The sequence below is a fragment of the Perca fluviatilis genome, chromosome 8, assembly GCF_010015445.1.
Source record: "Perca fluviatilis chromosome 8, GENO_Pfluv_1.0, whole genome shotgun sequence".
Classification (NCBI taxonomy): domain Eukaryota; kingdom Metazoa; phylum Chordata; class Actinopteri; order Perciformes; family Percidae; genus Perca; species Perca fluviatilis.
In genome coordinates, this window is record NC_053119.1 from 25,671,434 (window position 1) to 25,689,364 (window position 17,931).

At 41.8% G+C, this 17,931-nt stretch overlaps 1 protein-coding gene across 3 annotated transcripts in view; it reads right to left on the minus strand.

Annotated features, from left to right (window-relative positions):
- rassf7a (Ras association domain family member 7a) overlaps positions 1-17,245 on the minus strand; it is a 36,927-nt gene extending 19,682 nt beyond the window's left edge. Inside the window, exons 1-3 of one of the 3 annotated variants that reach the window (XM_039808973.1) lie at positions 17,147-17,245; positions 10,849-10,976; positions 3,339-3,502 (exon numbers count right to left, since the gene is read on the minus strand). The gene's annotated coding sequence lies outside the window, so the exon portion shown is untranslated. Of the gene's footprint in view, positions 1-2,656; positions 3,299-3,338; positions 3,503-10,848; positions 10,977-17,146 lie in introns of those variants that run through there. The other 2 variants (XM_039808974.1, XM_039808971.1) reach the window with 2 other exon arrangements.
- Between the last annotated feature and the right edge of the window lie 686 nt (positions 17,246-17,931).

Sequence of the window (17,931 nt, forward strand, 5' to 3'; positions counted from 1 at the left end):
TCAAACCTCCAGTCAAAAGACTTATACACTTGTTTCTGATCAGTCCAGAATTCTTTTGCTGTATTACAACACAATAATGTGTTGTAAAGTGCTCTTAAAAATGTTCATGTCTTAAGATGTAAAACCAGAACCGCAGTGAAATTCCTTCTCCAAATCCCCTCTTTCCTCTCAGTAATTATAGCCTTCCAGCTGACAAACTACAGGTCTGTTGTGTTTGCCTTTACCTCCCTGGATTCAACAGGTGAAGTAAGGCCTGTGTATGCCGGGCTGGATGCCAGTCTCTTTCTGGTTCTGCTAGCCAAGTACATAATACCCTTCCTGGTAGAACAAAAGCACCTGGAAGTGAAGGAGGAACAGTTCTACTTCTTAAAAATATAAGTAGAAAGATATTTTCTTTGCATCACTGGCTTAGTACTGCATCCTGCACAAAAAAAGCAGAATGTTCCTCTTTATGAAACCCTGTGAGGATAGTCTGCCATATTAAACTTGGTGAAAATGATTTATTTAGAGAAGTACAGATGATTTGATAAATTGAAAACTGGGTTGACATTGGATTGGAAATAGGGGTGTGAGGGAGGATGAGGGAGCAGGGTGTGAGGGATGTGAATGTGATGCAAGGAGGACTGGGATCAATCTTTTATCACTGCAGTGTGCTTTCATCCCTAATGGATCAGACTTGAGCAGAGCACTACCTTCCATCACATTGCACAAGCAGGAGGAAAAAGGACTCACGGAAAGAACAAGAGGGAGCAAGAGAGGTAGACGGAGCAACACGTGAGAAAGAAAGACGATATCCCAACGTGTCGGCAAAATAACATGCAAACATATTATTTTGCCAACGTGCTGTCATAGCGTTTCCAATTACCTCTGGCCCTGAGTGCATCTGCAGGAGTTAGGAAACACTCCTGATAAGGACGGGAGAAACTGAGTCACTTCGCAGCATGAAGAGTGACTTTGAAAATTTCCATCAAGAATCCCAAGAGATACCTCGGTGTGCATGGGTGGACATGCTTTCCTTGCCATGCAAGCTGAGTGAGAGACAGGCACGCTGACAGACAGACAGACAGACAGACAGACAGACTATTCTTGAAGAAGAGGCGAGTCCATCTGTGTATTCAAGCAGTGAAAGAGCCGTGAAAATAACATTGCGGAGAACAAGGCACGACAACTCTCAGAGGACACTCTGCTCTCCCTATGCTGAACAGGCTCATTCATGTGATAGAAAATAAGAAATATCTAGGCAGTGAGGTAGACACAAAGGGAAGGGGAGAGAGAAAAAAGTGCTAACTAAACAAGGCTGCGAAGAAAGTTGAAAAGTTTAATAATAATAATTTAATAATGTGTTCAGACTGCTGGCAACCACTTCATTATCCTGCCATCTGATAGTGCTTCAAAGAGAGGGGACATGTAGCAGTACATTATATCACCACTTCTCCACTCTGTCCATCAAGTAACTGAAGCAAACATGCTCAACTTTCTACATTTTACTGATTCCAGCAATACAAATACTATACTTAAAGATGAATGGTTTCTCAGGGAGAATGCAGTCGTTATCAGTACCTGACAGTTAACTGAGCAACTGGGACTAATGCAGTTCAACAAGGAAAACTAGGTGCAGGTACATAATACGTTAACTGAAAAACAACAAAAAGGGATTACTAGAACTAAAATAAATGGCCGGCAGCCAAGTTAAAGCTATGATATATGCTTGAGTCACAGTTGTCCATTTGGTTCTTTCCCCTACAGCCATTTATTATGATGCCATTATCTCTTTGCAACCAAGTTCACCGTGTGAAACACACAAGCAGCGATAACACGTGAGGTATAACTGTAACTCCCACAGTCGGTGAGGCAACAAAAATAATCACCTCCCGTGGGTGAGGGGGTGAGGGGTTTCCAATCGATGGCTCCGATTGGATAACAAATGCAGACTGTTAATGAGCTCCAAGTTCCACTATCTGACACATAGCATGCTGACAAATGTTAAATAAGGGGCTAGCCATGCATAACGATGAGTCCATTTTTAAATGGGCTTAGAGTGGTTTTGCGCATTAGTGTTGGCATTTGAGATGGGTAGCACGGCAACAGTTAAATGAGGTAGGAACATGCAGCGAGTGAGCTGAACTCTGCTCATGCCCTCCATAAATTAATCTTTAATACTAGCCTGGGTGACGGGAGGGCTGTCCAAGAGATAGCATGCACTTGTCTAATAGTTCCAACACACTTTGCACACAAAAGCCAGAAGCTGGCTCTCTGACTTATACTGGGAGTGTACTCACGAAAAGAGAAACACACAAAAAAGTGAAAACATCTGAGTGCCCAAAGAGTGGAGTTTCACCCAAACAGGTTTGAGTCCTTTGGTTTCATACAGAAATACATGGGTGGCGGGTCTAGTGTCAACAGGTACATGTAATGACACAGCTCGGCTCCCAGAGACAAAACACAAAATTTGCTTTGTTCCTCTGCCACTCGCAAAAAAAGCACCTACAAGTTGCACTTATTATTAATAATAATAGCTGTCTTTACATGCAGGCTGAAACATACAGCAAAGCCACAGACAGATCGGCTGACTTCAGAGAAACTTGCCGACGCTGACATTTAAACAGGCAAAGGACACAATCTAACAATCTCCGAAAGAAAAGCCCTTAACACTCACCGAGTGGGAGGATCTTCGCCTTCTCTTCTGTGTCTTTATTTCCTCACCTCTGTCAGTTCTAATTCTCTCCTTCCCTTTTCCTCACTCGGGGGAATCCTTGACTTCTGACAGAGTAGCGGAGCCGGTTTTGTGGCTTGTGTGCGAGGCAGTGAGTGAGTGTGTGTGCGAGTCCAGAGTCCGGAGGTCAGAGGCAGTCGGACGTGGTCACGGAGAGATTTAAAGGATGCCGCGACTTCTCCGCTCTCTTACTGCCTTCTCCTCGCTTGCTGCCTCAGGAATGCACTTCTCCTGGGTGTCCCTACCACAGCCAAGATCTGAAAGTCTCTCTCTCTCGCTCTCTCTGTCTCTCTGTCTCTCTCTCTCTCTACCCCTCCTCCCTCTCTCTGTCTCTCACCCACACAGAAACACACCCTTTCAGTCACTCCTCTCTCTCTTTCTCCCCAACCTTTTTTGCCGTGCTGACAGATCAGGTACCTCCCCCTTTTCAGGTAGTTGAAAGTGTGGTTTTTTTCCCGGCTTTGTCGTTCTCTCTCTGTATCAATTTTCTCAGTCATTCTCTTTGTATTCTACATTCCCCAGTGACACAAAGGGCTGCATGTAAGAAAGCTCAGAGATAAGAGCAGAAAAAAACTTGAAGCTCTTTGCCTGCATACAAGTCTCTACTGTTAGTAGGATCTATTACCTGAGGGTTAAGATAGCCACCCTGTTGCCTCACATGAACAGCTGATTACACAAATGAGTCGGTCAGGTGATTTTCTTCCTTTTCCTGGAATGAGGTCATAGTCCGGCAGACCAGGTGCAGTCGGAGAGCCTGCGTACGAGTCTGTGTTTGAGTTGGCCAACACCCTGTGGGAAAATAAGAGAATGAAGCAACACAAATCTGACCACCCTGGTCCAGAGAGCAACACACGTACAAAACAAAAGCCTAATCAGTTATCAGTGCTCAACATTAATTTAGGAAACAATGCCACAATCCGGAGCCTTCTATCCCCACAGCCCCCTCCCACACACAAACACAGATCTAAGACTTGCGTGACCAATGGCTCAGGCAGAATATGTGGGAGCCCCTCAGCATAAGCTGACCCCTTCTTTTCTATTGACACCTCTTCTCTCTTTATCATCACATCTCCCTAAATCTTACATTTGAACCATTATTAGTCTTTTTTCTTTCCTCCCTTTCCATCCCCCCCTGAACCTGAAACTAAAGACTGAAGCCACTGAAAACGGACCCGATACCAAGCAGATTTCATAAATGTAAAACAAAGGTGTCATGCTTTATATGCTTATTCATATGATTTTACTAATCATTATCATGTGCACATAGTCTGCGGGGCTAATATGTTTTATATTTAGTCTGTGCTGTATTTATTTGAAAAAAATGTTCTGTTTCTCACGTCTCTCATGACAGAAACAGAACATTGTTTTAAATAAATAAATACAGCAAAGACTAAATATAAAACATATTAGCCCGCAGACTATGTGCACATGATAATGAATAGTAAAATCATATGAATAAGCAAATAAAGCAGTAAAGTACAGTACATCCTGCTGTTATCAGCTGTGTCATGCACCAAACTGTTTTTAGAAGGTACAGGCGTGTTTAATTGATGTTATTAAAGCACTTGTTAACAAGGAGGCTGGATTTTTTTAAGCGATACAAATATTTCAGAATCAAAATCAAAAATTATATATCTGTGGAAATTCATTTTTTTTTATAAAACCTATAACATAAACAAAGGTTTTTTGCCTTAAAATCAGTTTGTTTTTTTAAACACAGTGACCAAGATATGTTCTGAGCAGGACATTTTAGAATAAAGAAATAAACTTGTCAGTGCTCTCTGGTGGATGGACTATGACATCACTGTTTCTAAACTACCTCAAAAATATCTTTGCCACTCCTGTACGTTTTTTTTCTTGTCACTTATCGGCCAATATATACGGCATTACAGATATACTGTACCTGTGATAAGTCTATCATGGTGTATATTATTCCGGTTGTTATTTTAACCCACATTTTATACTTCTTTCTGGTCAATTTGTTATTTGTTATGCAACCATGGCTACTTAATGTCTCACAATTTTGACTACCTAACTATTACTTTAAGTTAGCTTATTTTCCTTGTGTGAACTAAGCACATTAAAGCTTTAGTGCGTAACTTTTGGATATTAATGAACTTCTGTTACATTAAAGCCGTTGCCAAATGAGTTGCTACAAAGCTAATTAAGACTATCAGCTCCACACAACTCTCTCTGTATTTCTCAGTATGGCTATGTTCAGAAGATTCTGGCGTCTGGCGACTTTCGCGCACAGAAACTCAAGTGAAGATAATTACCTCTCCTGAAGAGTCCATCATTTTTATTTTATCCTCCATGTCCTCCTCGGCTACTAGCAACTGCGTGGAGGAGGGGTGGGAGGGGTGCGCGATCACGGAAGACTTCTATCATGTGGACGCGCTGACAGCTTTGTTGTCATTACTTAGAATTCCTCATGGGGGCGACAGAAACTACACATTATAGCTATAAATACTGAAGCTAATGCTTGTCACAACATGTGTAAGAATTTGGTGGCAAAAAAGTCCAGGAAGGGGTTTAAAAAACAAGTCAGACAAAAGTGAAAAGAGAAGATGATGCCAGTTTCAAAATCCTCCAAAACATTTTACTTTCTACTCCACAGCATCGGGCCATCAACAATACCTACTTCATCCGTGTGTTTACCTTGCCTTTATCTGACGTCAGATTGAATTCTGATCCGACTAACGAGCACATGCGGTCACAGGGCCTAATAACCAGTGTGCACATTATATAAAGCAGACGTTCCAAAAATAAATGTATTAGATTAATTGCATTAATTTGATGCATTAAATCATGCACACAAAAGACCACTGTGAAGACTGCTGTAGCTTTTAGCCAGGCTGTGTCATAGAGGCCCGCAGAGAGTCGGTTCGCATCCATGTGAACTGTTTCTCTGTTCTGCCTATAAAGCCAAGCTTTTGGCACATCTCAGATCTGTGTTGTCTGACAAATCACTTGAACCACACTGTTGGGGAGAGGGGGAGCCTCCTGAGGCATTGCTAAGCTACTAAAGGCCACACTGAGAAAAGGCTGAGGTGCAAAGGAGGAGTGACATTTTAAAAGCTGCAGAGCAGTAAGTACACTTTATGGATCTTGACAGACTATTACTTCAGTGGTCCTGTGCTTGTCCGTCGTCAGAACCACACCCTGCTTCATCTTTTCTTGTACGACATGACTAAAGCAATGGTTAACAGGCGGTGAGTCCTCCTCATCGGTTTGAGAGTCTGAAGCTGGAAAGACAACAGGGCTGAAATCAGAGTGGTGGGTGAGGGTATTGTAATGTGATGTGGAGGATTATCAGTCCAACGCCTCCCAGACCTCTCTGACACCTTCCAGGCATTCTTCAGGGCACCTCCCACTGCTGTGCCTCCCTCATCCCACCCTCCCTGTCAAACCCCACATATCATCCCTCTTTTTCTGCGTGACTCAAACATTCTTGCAACCCCCTTTCCTCCTCCTCCTCCTCCTCCTCCTCCTCCTCCACCCTCCCTCTGCATTCAGCAAAGAAAGCTAAAAAACAAACAAAGACAAGGTCTAAAAAGCGTGAAAACATGCGCTTTAAGAAGAAATCCTCCCTAATTTTGTACTTATTGAACCATTTATCCCCGTTGCACAAAGGCTGAAAGTGCACTCAACGCCATACCCTGAATAGCTATTTGACTGTTTTCACACACTACTGAGTTAATACCTCGACAAGTGATAGTAGGTATAAATTTGTCCAAAGAGTGGCGAGCCAGCCATAACTCAGCGCAGACGAGACAGGAAGATGGCTCTCAGGCTGAGAAATAGACTGTTTGGGTCTGGCAGCAGTTCAATAGGTTCTGTGGAGGGGAGCAGAGTGAGGGGAATACATGCTGATAGTGTCTTTGTTAGCCATTATTCACCAAGAATGGACAGCATTAAGTTGCTGCCACAGCTCACCCCTTCCCGTCTTCCCTGTGGAAACCCCCACCCCTTCTTCTCTCTTTATTTATTCAGCCTTTCACTAAAAACGGCTTTCAACAGGTGGGCAACAGGTCAGTCAAGACTAAAGCCTGGACAGTGAATGGAATGAGAGCAGACACAGCTCTATTTTCAGAAGCCTAAACTAGTTACAAAATCCTGAACTTTTGTTGACATCGGTTTTCATACAACGCAAGCAAGGCAAGGTAGTAATGCTCTGTTTTTGCCAAACATGCCTAAGTATAGCATTGCTGTCTCATTATGGTCAGGCCAGTGCTGTTGCTCCAGTAGTGTAGCTATGTCTTGTGTATCATTATGACAAGCGAGATGGCTTTCACCAGCAAAGGTAATTGTACTGTTGAGACTTAAATATAGCACATCCCACACCAAGAACAGACAAAGACTTTTGTTTTCTTCCCAGAAAACCTGGCTCAGACGATGATTCATGTTTTGGAAGCAAATGCATGTCACTATATCATCTCCTTACAAACAACAACAGCTGTATTGAAAATACATTGCCAAGGTGAACCTGAGGACAAAGAGATAACAGGGGAGTACAAAGTGAAAAAGACAGGAAAAAAAAAAAGAGGATCAATTGGATCAACATATACACTGCCGGTAAACAAACTTTGCGTTCCTCCAAACGCAGGATAGAAAAGAACACTCTTCAGATCGCACTAACGAAGCCCATGCATAAGAGACTTGTCAGGACTTTGGCCGCACTCCGGCACAACTCATTCTCTCCCTTTTTATTCAGAACCAGTCCAGACTGGCTCAGGACTAAGTTGCCACCATTCAAAAAGCACTTCTCCCACTGCATTTTTGAGGAGCTATATGAAAAGTTATTTTTAGAGAGGAAAAACATGTGGACCTAACTCCTAAGTTGCAACATTGTCCTTCAATGCTTCCAAGTGGTCATGTTGGAAGTAGCTAACTAGTGCCTCAGAATGCCTCATCTCCTTTCTTCATCCCCTCTAGTGAAGCCAGTTTGTTTTCATCCTACTTCTAGATGTATAGTCATTCTCTGTCCCTTGAGATGAAGCTGTACCATTAGCGTCACACTGTTCTGCTGTGTGCTGTTCCTATCAGTAAATGGAAATAGGCTACAGCCAGCCTGACTGGCACCGGGAGAAAGCGGTGACTGTCGTGGGGCCCTCAACTTTTCACTTATGCACAATTTGGATGGGATGTTGACGGTGGGGCCTTTTCATTTGTCTCCGTGTCTTTCCCATGTAAGGAGTGTAAGTGAGCCAGGGAACAAAAGAGAGTCAAAGGCAACAAGACACTACTGCCCGTGACCCCCTTCCGTACAAGCTTCAGGTCCGTGCTAAGCGGAGGATTTCTCAGGACAGAACGGGAACCCAAACCACAGGCTACAGCCCTGGTCAAGGCTCGCCATGTGCACTGACAGAGCAAGGAAACAAAGAGTAGGAAAGATGAGATACTGCCCTGCGTGGGGGGGTTGGAACTGCTGATTTAATGATGATCTCAGTAAAAAACAAAAGCCACTGGATGCACAGGAAATGCTAGTTAGTGACAGGGGAGCTATCAGGTGGGAGCAGGTCAGGGGTCGGAGGTGAACAAAAGCTTTGTAAGCCCCACACAGAGCGGGGGAGAGGCCCCCGGGCGCGCTCACTGACGCCCAGTCCGTCTAGCTACATGCCTCCGCCTGTAGTTCGTTTGACAATGTTTTCTTACATCTTTTTGTCAAGTCTAAATGCTTTTCCGTTTGTCCTCCACATAGACTGAGATGTCCCCCACACTTTTCTGTCCGTTGGAACTGGTCTATTCCACTCGGTGTCTGGGGGAAAGGGCTATCCAAACACCTGCAGGAAAAACAGCACTTAAAAGCTTTAACTGCACCGAGACTGTCATCTTTTTCCTTCGGTGGCATTCCTGGATCAAAGGAAAGCTGTAACTGTGTTATAGTAAGAAAGTCTTTTGTACTTTTGCTACAATTATGAGCTAAAAGCACACACACACACACACAAACAGAGAAATGTATGCATGGCCTCTTACACACATCCAAAGACCTGATGACAGCAGTGCATAATGGAGTTCTCTAATCATACCATTTTAACAACAGACATTTGAGTTCGAAGCAGAGGATATATGCAAAAAGGGATTCACCAGAACTTCAAGCACAGACACTTGAAGACCTGTTGAATTTTAACGAGGCCGGTGAGACTTCCATTACCATCTTTATCGGGTTGCTAGAGGGTCTGAGTGTGTGCTGGAGTGGGCATGTGCATGGGACTGAATTAATGACGTACGGCGCGTGTGTTGGTGGATATGCCCGATCACTAATCAGCGCTTAGACAAAGGGCATATGTTTGCAATGTCTGAGCATCTCTCCCACATGTCTCCCACATACTCCCCTTCACGTCTGCGTAAAACCCTATCAGCAGGAATGTTAGGATTGTCGGGTCAGCAGTGGTGACATCATGGCAGCCCGTCAGAAGCAACAACAAGGCCTCAGTGCCAGTTTCCTCCTGGTTGCATCAGCTGTGCGATACCAGGCTGGGGATCAATGACACACATTCGAGCTCTTCTTCCTTCTCGCTTTATGGATCTCCAAACATTCAATACAGACGAGCAATTGGTACGTCTAAGTCATCACATTCATGAAAATAGTTTGATTTCCAGGCCACAGGGCTGCACAATTAGTCACAATTTTATCAAAATTGCAATATGGACTAGTGCAATATCCAAATCGCAGGGGGGTGCCATATTTGTTAAAGGCAAAATATGTGTCAAACCATTCTGAATAAAGTATTGTGGTGCTGCAGAGACGTCCAGGCCTAAAAATCCTTTTAATTTTAATGTTTTTCAATGAAAAGGTTTTGAAGAATGATGATCGTTCACTCCAATATCGTGAATCATATTGCAATTGCAACATCAGTCAAAATAATAGTAATTCGATATTTTCCTCATATCGTGCAGCCCTACATCTGACTGTGCAGCTTTAAATTAAAAATACATGCCTGCAGGTAACAAGACTTGGTGCAATTTGTGTTCTCAAACATAGCACCCTAATGCATGACTTTACACAAAACATGGGCTTCAATGAGACTCCAGACTTGGAGGTTGTCTAAGGTCAACAGCCAGACATAAATAGCTTTATGTTTTACAAAGAGACAAGAGTATAGCCTGAGGAGAGGCTAACCTGCTGAAAAAAAGTATGAAAGGGACTACTTAAGCCCATGCAGCTTTTAACATTCTGTGGATACACGCAGCAAAAATCAGCGAACCTAAACAGCCACACATGTAAGACAACATTATTATTCTTACTAAAATAAGTCATTTCTGCCACTGGCAAACTCTTCTTTCAAGTGTCCCTTGTCTATGTGAGGGGTCAAGTGTCAGCCAACAGATGCTCTCATAGGCATGTGTTTGTGTTTGTGTTTGCAAAGGATCCTTCAGGTCATCAGATAAAGTGCACCTGAGGGAGGGGCAGGGAGCCCGTTTTCAGCGTTGCCACGGTAACCCGACACAGCCGCGACCACCTGGTTGGTGGAGCCCAACCAGGGGTGCAGAGAGGGCACCACTTCAGGACGGTAACCATGCCAGAAAATCCTCACAAAGTGGCCCGATTCCCAAACACAACCCATACGGTGTTTGAGCAGAGTGGAGAGAGCGCACACAGCTGTTGAATCTCTCATGGAACACAAAAAAAAGAACTAAGCCTACTGTGCAGCTCTTATTACAGCAGAGAAATAACTTTGGCCCATCTTGACCGAGTTATCTACACATAGTTTTAGTCATAGTCTGTCCTGTTGGACATTTAAATAGCCATGCCTCGCCAACGCACGGTTTATAGTAATTACAAAACACAATCATACTGCTGCTGGAAATAATTTCTGAATGATTCATTATCAGTTAACATCACTTAATTTTATATGGTCACAGGGTTAAGCAAGCATTTTCCTTAAGATGTCAAATGATGTTACCGTTTTGACTAATAAGACTAATAAGAGCATCTGTCACATAGACAAAGACTAACTTAGATTTAACTTTAAAACAATAAGTCATTGTTTAATCACCGGCTAATATGTCCTTTACATTGTATGATTTTTGCAGTATTGAAAACAAGTCCGGGCATGTGTTCCACTAAAAAAGAAACCACTCAGTGAAAAAAAGAAACACACTCAACAAACAAGGCCATTTGTTTCACTCACCTCCTGCAGTCTAATGGTCTCTGTGACTGCCTGCCCGATGAAAAAGGAGAAGAGGGAGAGGAGGAAGAACCACACAGCCCTGTCACTGTCTGTGTGCCGTGCTCACGGGCTACCTGCTCCACCACAGCCTGTGCAAGAGAGTGACAGAGAGAGACCGGCTTAGAGCAATGCAAACGGGAGGGGGGAGGTAGGGGGGGAGGCAGCTGCAGAGAAAAGTGAAGTGGTTCCGCCATTCCCCGTCACCCAGGAAACCAACGCTCTTTCAAAGAAAATCGGCCAATGGAAAACACCGGCAATTGTGTTCAGACAAAAAGTCACATGACTGCCAAAACACCACTCCCTATGCACGGAGAGAGAAGGGAAGAAAATAAAAGAAGTATGGTGATGGGGGCTGGAGGGTGATAAAGAAGGAGGGGAATACAAAAAGACAAGGGCACAAAGAAAAAGAAAAACAGAAAAAGAAGCAAAGTAAAGCAGATAGTGAGTAGTAGAGAATTTGAGTTGGGTTACAGGGCAGGGAAACAGGTCACCAGGCCTGACTCCATCCCATAACTTCAAGGAGGAGCCAACTATTTCCACTTCATCTTCCCCACAGCAGCTTTCTACCAAACGGCTTGGCTGTAGCCTTTTCATTTTTGCTAATAGGAACAATGCTGAGCAGCACAGTGTGACACTAATGGTACAGCTCTATCTCTAGCTGACACAGACTCAGACATTACCTATCTACTCCCATATTGGGCTATTTATATACAGAGCGTACACAACATGCAGGAAGAAGTTTCTTCCTACACTGTGTTCAACCCATATTGTACTGACCATCACTCGATAACCAAAAGCACTTTTGAAAGTTACCTCATCACTTTTGTCACAATTTCTCTTTCATTACATTAGGTGAAATCAATAAGGAAGCACAAGTTAAAGCTTAGGTTTTGTCAGCCGGTTAACAGTAGATATTACTGTTAAAGGTGCCGTAGGTAGGATTGGGAAGATCCAGGACTTAGCCAAAAAAATTTGAACATCGACAACTTCTCAGTCCCCCCTTTCCGCTAAAGCCCAAAACGGTCTCCTAAGCCCCTCCCCCCACAAGGGAGAATGAATGTGTGCGCATGAGCAGTGATTGATTGACACGCAGTTAGACATACACCCCTGGCCCTGATTGGTGCATCTGAACAGGGAGCGGTGGACTTTTGCAAATCAGACTACAGGCTGTAGGTGGTATACCTCATTGATGTAGTTCTACTGGAACATAGGTTCAGTTTCAGCAAATATGACAAAAAGTTAGTTTTATAAGGCTTACCTACTGCACCTTTAAATGCTACAGTAGGGTTCAGATTATAACAAATTCATGACTTGTGATGATTTGTTTCTATTTCCATGTAGGTTGCTAAAACATTTAAAATCGTGGCTTATTTTTAGTAAGGATGAGGAATTATTCTTTAAGACTTTTTGTTGTTGTTGATAGTGGGGACACCTGTTAAAGTTAGGCTAACAACCAAAATGCGCACAAATAAGGTGCCAAAAAAGGAAATAGAAGAGAAATCTGAATTCACACCATTTTGATTATTTATTTTTTTAATCCCAATAATTAGGCATTTTCTAAAAGTGTTCTGACAATTCTTTGATGGCTGATGAGACATTGGATCTGGCAATACTGGCTCATGTGTGTGTTTTTTTTACAGTGGTGGTTGTCAACCTGTGAGTAATGGGCAACAATGGGCATGCTTTTGTCAACCGGTCAAAAGCAGAGGGTATTCATTACAAATACTTTGATCATTAGTCTTTAAATTGAACAGCCATAAATAAATTATAGTAAAACAGGTAAAGGCAAAGAAACAAATGAACTGTTCCATTTCTTACTATAGTGTCCAGTATCTATCAGAATCCTGCTACCTCAACAATGTATGCCACCATTCACATTCACTTTTTGTTCTATTTTAAAGTGCAAACTAGTAGGTCATATGAGGTCTATGAGGGCATATTCAAGCACACTTGCTATATTTTTTCATGTTTGTACTGCAAACACAAAATGGTTGGAGTGGAACACGCATCAGAAGAGAGAGAACCTTTGAACCAACGGTGCCGGCCACAGTGGTGTGTGATGAACATGGCTGAGAAGTACAGGGCAGATCTACTAAATGAAGTTCCCCAAGGGAACAAATAGCATGTTTTACTATATGGAGTGGCATGCACTGTATGCAAAATATTATTGTTTAGGGTGTTAAGAGTGATAACGGTATGCTATCAAATCAATGTTATTTTTATACATATAGCCCCAATATCATAAATCACAAATTGCCTCAAGGGGCTTTAGAATCTATACCCTCAATCACCGCGAGACGCTCCATTCTGTCCGCACGCTGTCCGCGTAACTTCAGATTGCGCAAATCAAAACAAAGAGATACTTTAACTCTTTCCTTTAGGGTAGCACCCTGCTTACACCCAAAGGGGAACAGTCCACTTATTTCCAAAACAGTACCATGCTTTAGATGTAGAGGTGCTGACCCTCATGTTGAACAACAACAACAACCCCTTTGCATGCAGTCAGAGCCCAATGAAGCCAGCTGAGCCACATCATCTGCAAAAAGCAGCGATGCCGAAATCCCTTTTCAGGCTGCTTAAATTGGTTCAATATTAGCAGACGCCTGAAGAGAGAGTGCTGAAAATGCATTTTGCATAGTAGGAGTTATTTTCTCATCCTATGCGACCCCAATAACCTTCCCACCCCTAAAATCATTCGACTAGTAGTAGAATGATCTTACTCAGTCGGAGAACCACCAGTTTGCAGGATAGCGTCATCTGAAGTCATCCTGAACAAAGAGACAAATACTGAAATGTTTTATAGGAGCCATTTGTAGAAGTAAAAAACTTTCTTCAAAATCTCTATGAAGGTGCATTGTCAAATTTTTGTGTTTTTACGATGCAAACTGGCATCTGCCCAGGGTAGTAAACTAAATTACAGTGAGGCTCTCCAGCATACATTCCCAACAGAACAGTAAGACTATACAGTCTACCGATGTTAGGCAACGGGTTTATTACGCAGACTGAAATCACACATCTATCACTTTCTCAGCAATATGCTGTACACTTGAACACAATCATCTGCCTTGTAATATATCGCCTCAGCGTCAGTAAATTGCCCTGTGGCAGGCAGATCTCATTCTCTGAAAAGCATTTAGGAAGTGAAAAGTGGCCCAATTACCTCTCCACAGAGTGAATGTGACAGGGTAGCTGATGAGCCAGGGCAAGGGAAGGTGACAAACCTGACAGTATCCAACGCATGGGCAGAAATGACAAGACTAAGCCTCCACCATTGATTTAAAAAAAAAAGAAAAAGAAAAAAAAGGTAATTGAGAGGACTACCTGAGGATTAACAATCCTGTATCAGCTTGTCAATAGATAATAGGCACATTCTGGCTCTGGGCTTACTGCAAGTTCTTGGCAGTCTTGCAAATGGAACATACAACCTGGAGATTAGACCTAATCATGAAATGACACTGACAGCAGTCTGCTCCGCACGTTTGCGGAATAATAACTTTCAGTATGTGCAAGCTGCTCTTCTTTATTCACTAAACTGTCCATCCATTCTGCTTAAGACTATGTATAGATATTAAACTGAAGAGACTGAAAAATCTAAACAGAGCCTGTGGGGCTACATTTACACTAACATGAAGCTAAGTCAAATATGTGATATTTCAGACTGATCTCATGAATTGGCGTATGTATGATACGCCAATTTGCATTCCGTTTTTGCGTGTTATTTTACGCATAATCGCATTTTTGCGTGTATATCAACACAAATCGGCCGCCATTGGCCTATATTGCGAGTCCATTTCCACCGTAGCGAGTGGTATAAAGGAACGGGGGATTGAGTAAGGAGGTAGGTTGGGTTGGTGGATGGGTAAAACACAGGACTTTCACCTGGGAGAGCAGGGTTCGCGTGTGGCGATTTTTCGGCCGTTTTTTGTTTTGAATTTTTTGTTTTTAATAAGCCTTACCCAATGTTTCTTTCCTAAACCCAACCATTTGTTGTTGTTGTAAGCGTGTTTTAGTCGTTATTTTCCGTGTTTTTGTCACTGTTTTGTTACTAAAGCCTTTCCCTGTGTTCTTTTCCTAAACTCAACCATTTTTGTTTTTCTTGCCAGGCGTGTGACGTTGTTCTCGCGATAGTACGTCGCGTTCTCGCGATAACGCGCAACGTGCCGAGGCCACGTGGTGGGTCTGTTTACATCAGCTGTTTCCAGCGTGTATCATACACGTGGATAGCTGAAAATGGCGTAAAATAACACGCCATTTGGCTTTATGAAAGTGGCGTATATATTTACGCAAAGTCATGATGCCATGTTGGATATTTGGTACTTGATATTACAAGACAGCTGGTAGGCTAGTATATAGTTTTCCTCTACGACTGTTCACATTAGATAATGATAAATAATTGCATTGCTGACAGCCATTTGCTTGAGATGCATTGTATGTGGTTGTGTGTGTGTGTGTGTGTGTGTGTGTGTGTGTGTGTGTGTGTGTGTGTGTGTGTGTGTGTGTGTGTGTGTGTGTGTGTGTGTGTGTGTTTTTCAGCTGGTAAACAACAAGTCCTTATTCTCTAGTACTGAGCAGCTGGACAGATGAGTGACCCTGGAGGGATATTATAGTGTGGAGGGGACAAAGAGGTCAAGCAACTAAACCCTTTACAGTAGAGCTGGGCAACATATCGATATTATATCGATATCGTGATATCAGACTAGATATCGTCTTAGATTTTGGATCTCGTAATATCATAATATGGCATAAGTGTTGTCTTTTCCTGGTTTTAAAGGCTGCATTACAGTAAAGTGATGTCATTTTTTTAACTTATCAGACTGTTCTAGCTGTTCTATTATTTGCCTTTACCCACTTAGTCATTATATCCACATTACTGATGATTATTTATCAAAAATCTCATTGTGTAAACATTTTGTTAAAGCACCAATAGGCAACACTACAATATCGTTGCATTATCGATATCGAGGTATTTGGTCAAAAATATCGGGATATTTGATTTTCTAAATAAATAAGATTTTTCTAACAAAATAAACTTAACTAAATACATTTTAAAATACAACTTATAAGTATCAAAAGATAAAGTCATTATTCTGTAACAAAAAAGTCACACAGATAAGAAAGGTGGTAAAATGAACCTAAATAACTAATATAATAACAAACTAATACTTTCAAGAAAAGAAAAGAACTAAGACTAAACCTTACATATGCCAGTTCTGGGATTATCTAAGAGGGTGTTTCTTTGTTTTGTTTTTAAGACCTGATCCAAAGACATAAATAAAACATGTATGAATGCTTATAGCCAAGAAATGAAGAGGCCACAACAACATTTTACAAAGTTGAGCTACTCATGTGGTCAATCGGTGACGTGAGAAAGATAAAGAAAAGGGAAGAAAGCAACATGATAGAATTAAACAAGTAGTAAGCGGAGGAAGTACGAACAACAGACAAACAATAGATGCACAGGGACAAACTAGAAAAGGAAATGACAAGTTCCTCAATCAAATCAATCTACTCATTTAGCACAATTATGATTTTCTCAAAAACTAATCAATAGCGGTTGGGTGGCTATTGAAATAATTGTAAATACTTCCCTCAACTGCCAACAATTTCATTGTGCAGTATAAATTATGGGTGTATTTTAACATAATTGTAAAAACAAAACACACACACACACAAAAACAATTAATTGCTAATTTAATGCAAAATGCAAATACCCTTGCAAATATACTTGCACAATTTGACACGCAGATGATGATTATGATGATGATGATGATGATGATGATGATGATGATGATAATGATGATAATTAGGCCTATCTGTGTTGTTGTTGCTGTTATTGTTGTTGCTATTGCTGTTGTTGTTGAAGTTATATACTGCTGTGAATGATTAAGTAGGCCTATTATTGTCATTTTTATTTAACTTTAGCATGATAATAGTGTTTTTTTAACATATTTTGGTGTCAAAGTATCTATGCTAAATTAGTCGACCACCACTATTTGACTACATATGCATTAGCATAACAAAGCAACAAAGCCAACTTACTAAAAGCAAGTTCGTCGGCGAATTCAAGTGTAATGTAGGCCTAGCGTGAGTCAGTGAGAAAAGTTTGGTATCCCAGGCACTTCATCGTTAGCCTGTCAGCATCCTGCAGGTGCAGCGCTCTGAGCAGCCAGTAGCACTTTTGCTGCATCCTTTACCAAAAACATTTAAATGTCACATTATTCTGGCAGAAAATAAAACACAAGGTGTAAAAACAACTTACGGGGGATTTAGTAGTCGAGCTTGAAACGACGGACAGCCGAGTACCTCATCTTCTAGTCCCCGACGTCACGTCACAAGTGCTCCCTGCTGTCAAGCCATCCAGGAAATAGAAATAAAACCGTTTCCGGTTAACAGTTTCAAATTAAAATCATTAAACTAGAATATTGTTGTAAACGTAATAGAGTGATAATGGGATAAAAAAACTATACCACTATGGAGAAATGTTCAATATATTTTTTTTTCAAGAACATGAAATTCATATGCAACCCCTGTGTGCTTATACAAAATGCCACATAAAAGTATATCCTACATGATTGGGCTACTAGGCTAGGTTTCTGAGTAGCAGTCATGCCTAAGAGCATGCACTAACATACACTAACATTTTAGAGGGGCGGTGACTTGATTACTTGTCACCAAAAATGGTTTACCAGTGTCAACACGGCTTGAGAAAGTCACACACACACACAGCACAGAGCAGTAAATCTGTAACTGATGGCAGCAGATAGATTACACTAGGCTACACTGTCGGATTATCGTATTATACTATTATTGTTGGATATGTAACTAATTACAAGAGATTACACTTTGAAATCACCCCTCATTGCAGTCCCTAGACTACATCAGATGTATGGGGGCATGTGACATCATTCATAGAGGCCATGAGGTGAAAGAGTCTGAAAAAGCAGATGCAGGGAGCGTTCTCTTTAAAATATAGGCAACAACATGTCACCACATGTGTTTTAACTATGATTAGGAGGAATTGTTAGAAGCGGAAGGTTGTAATTG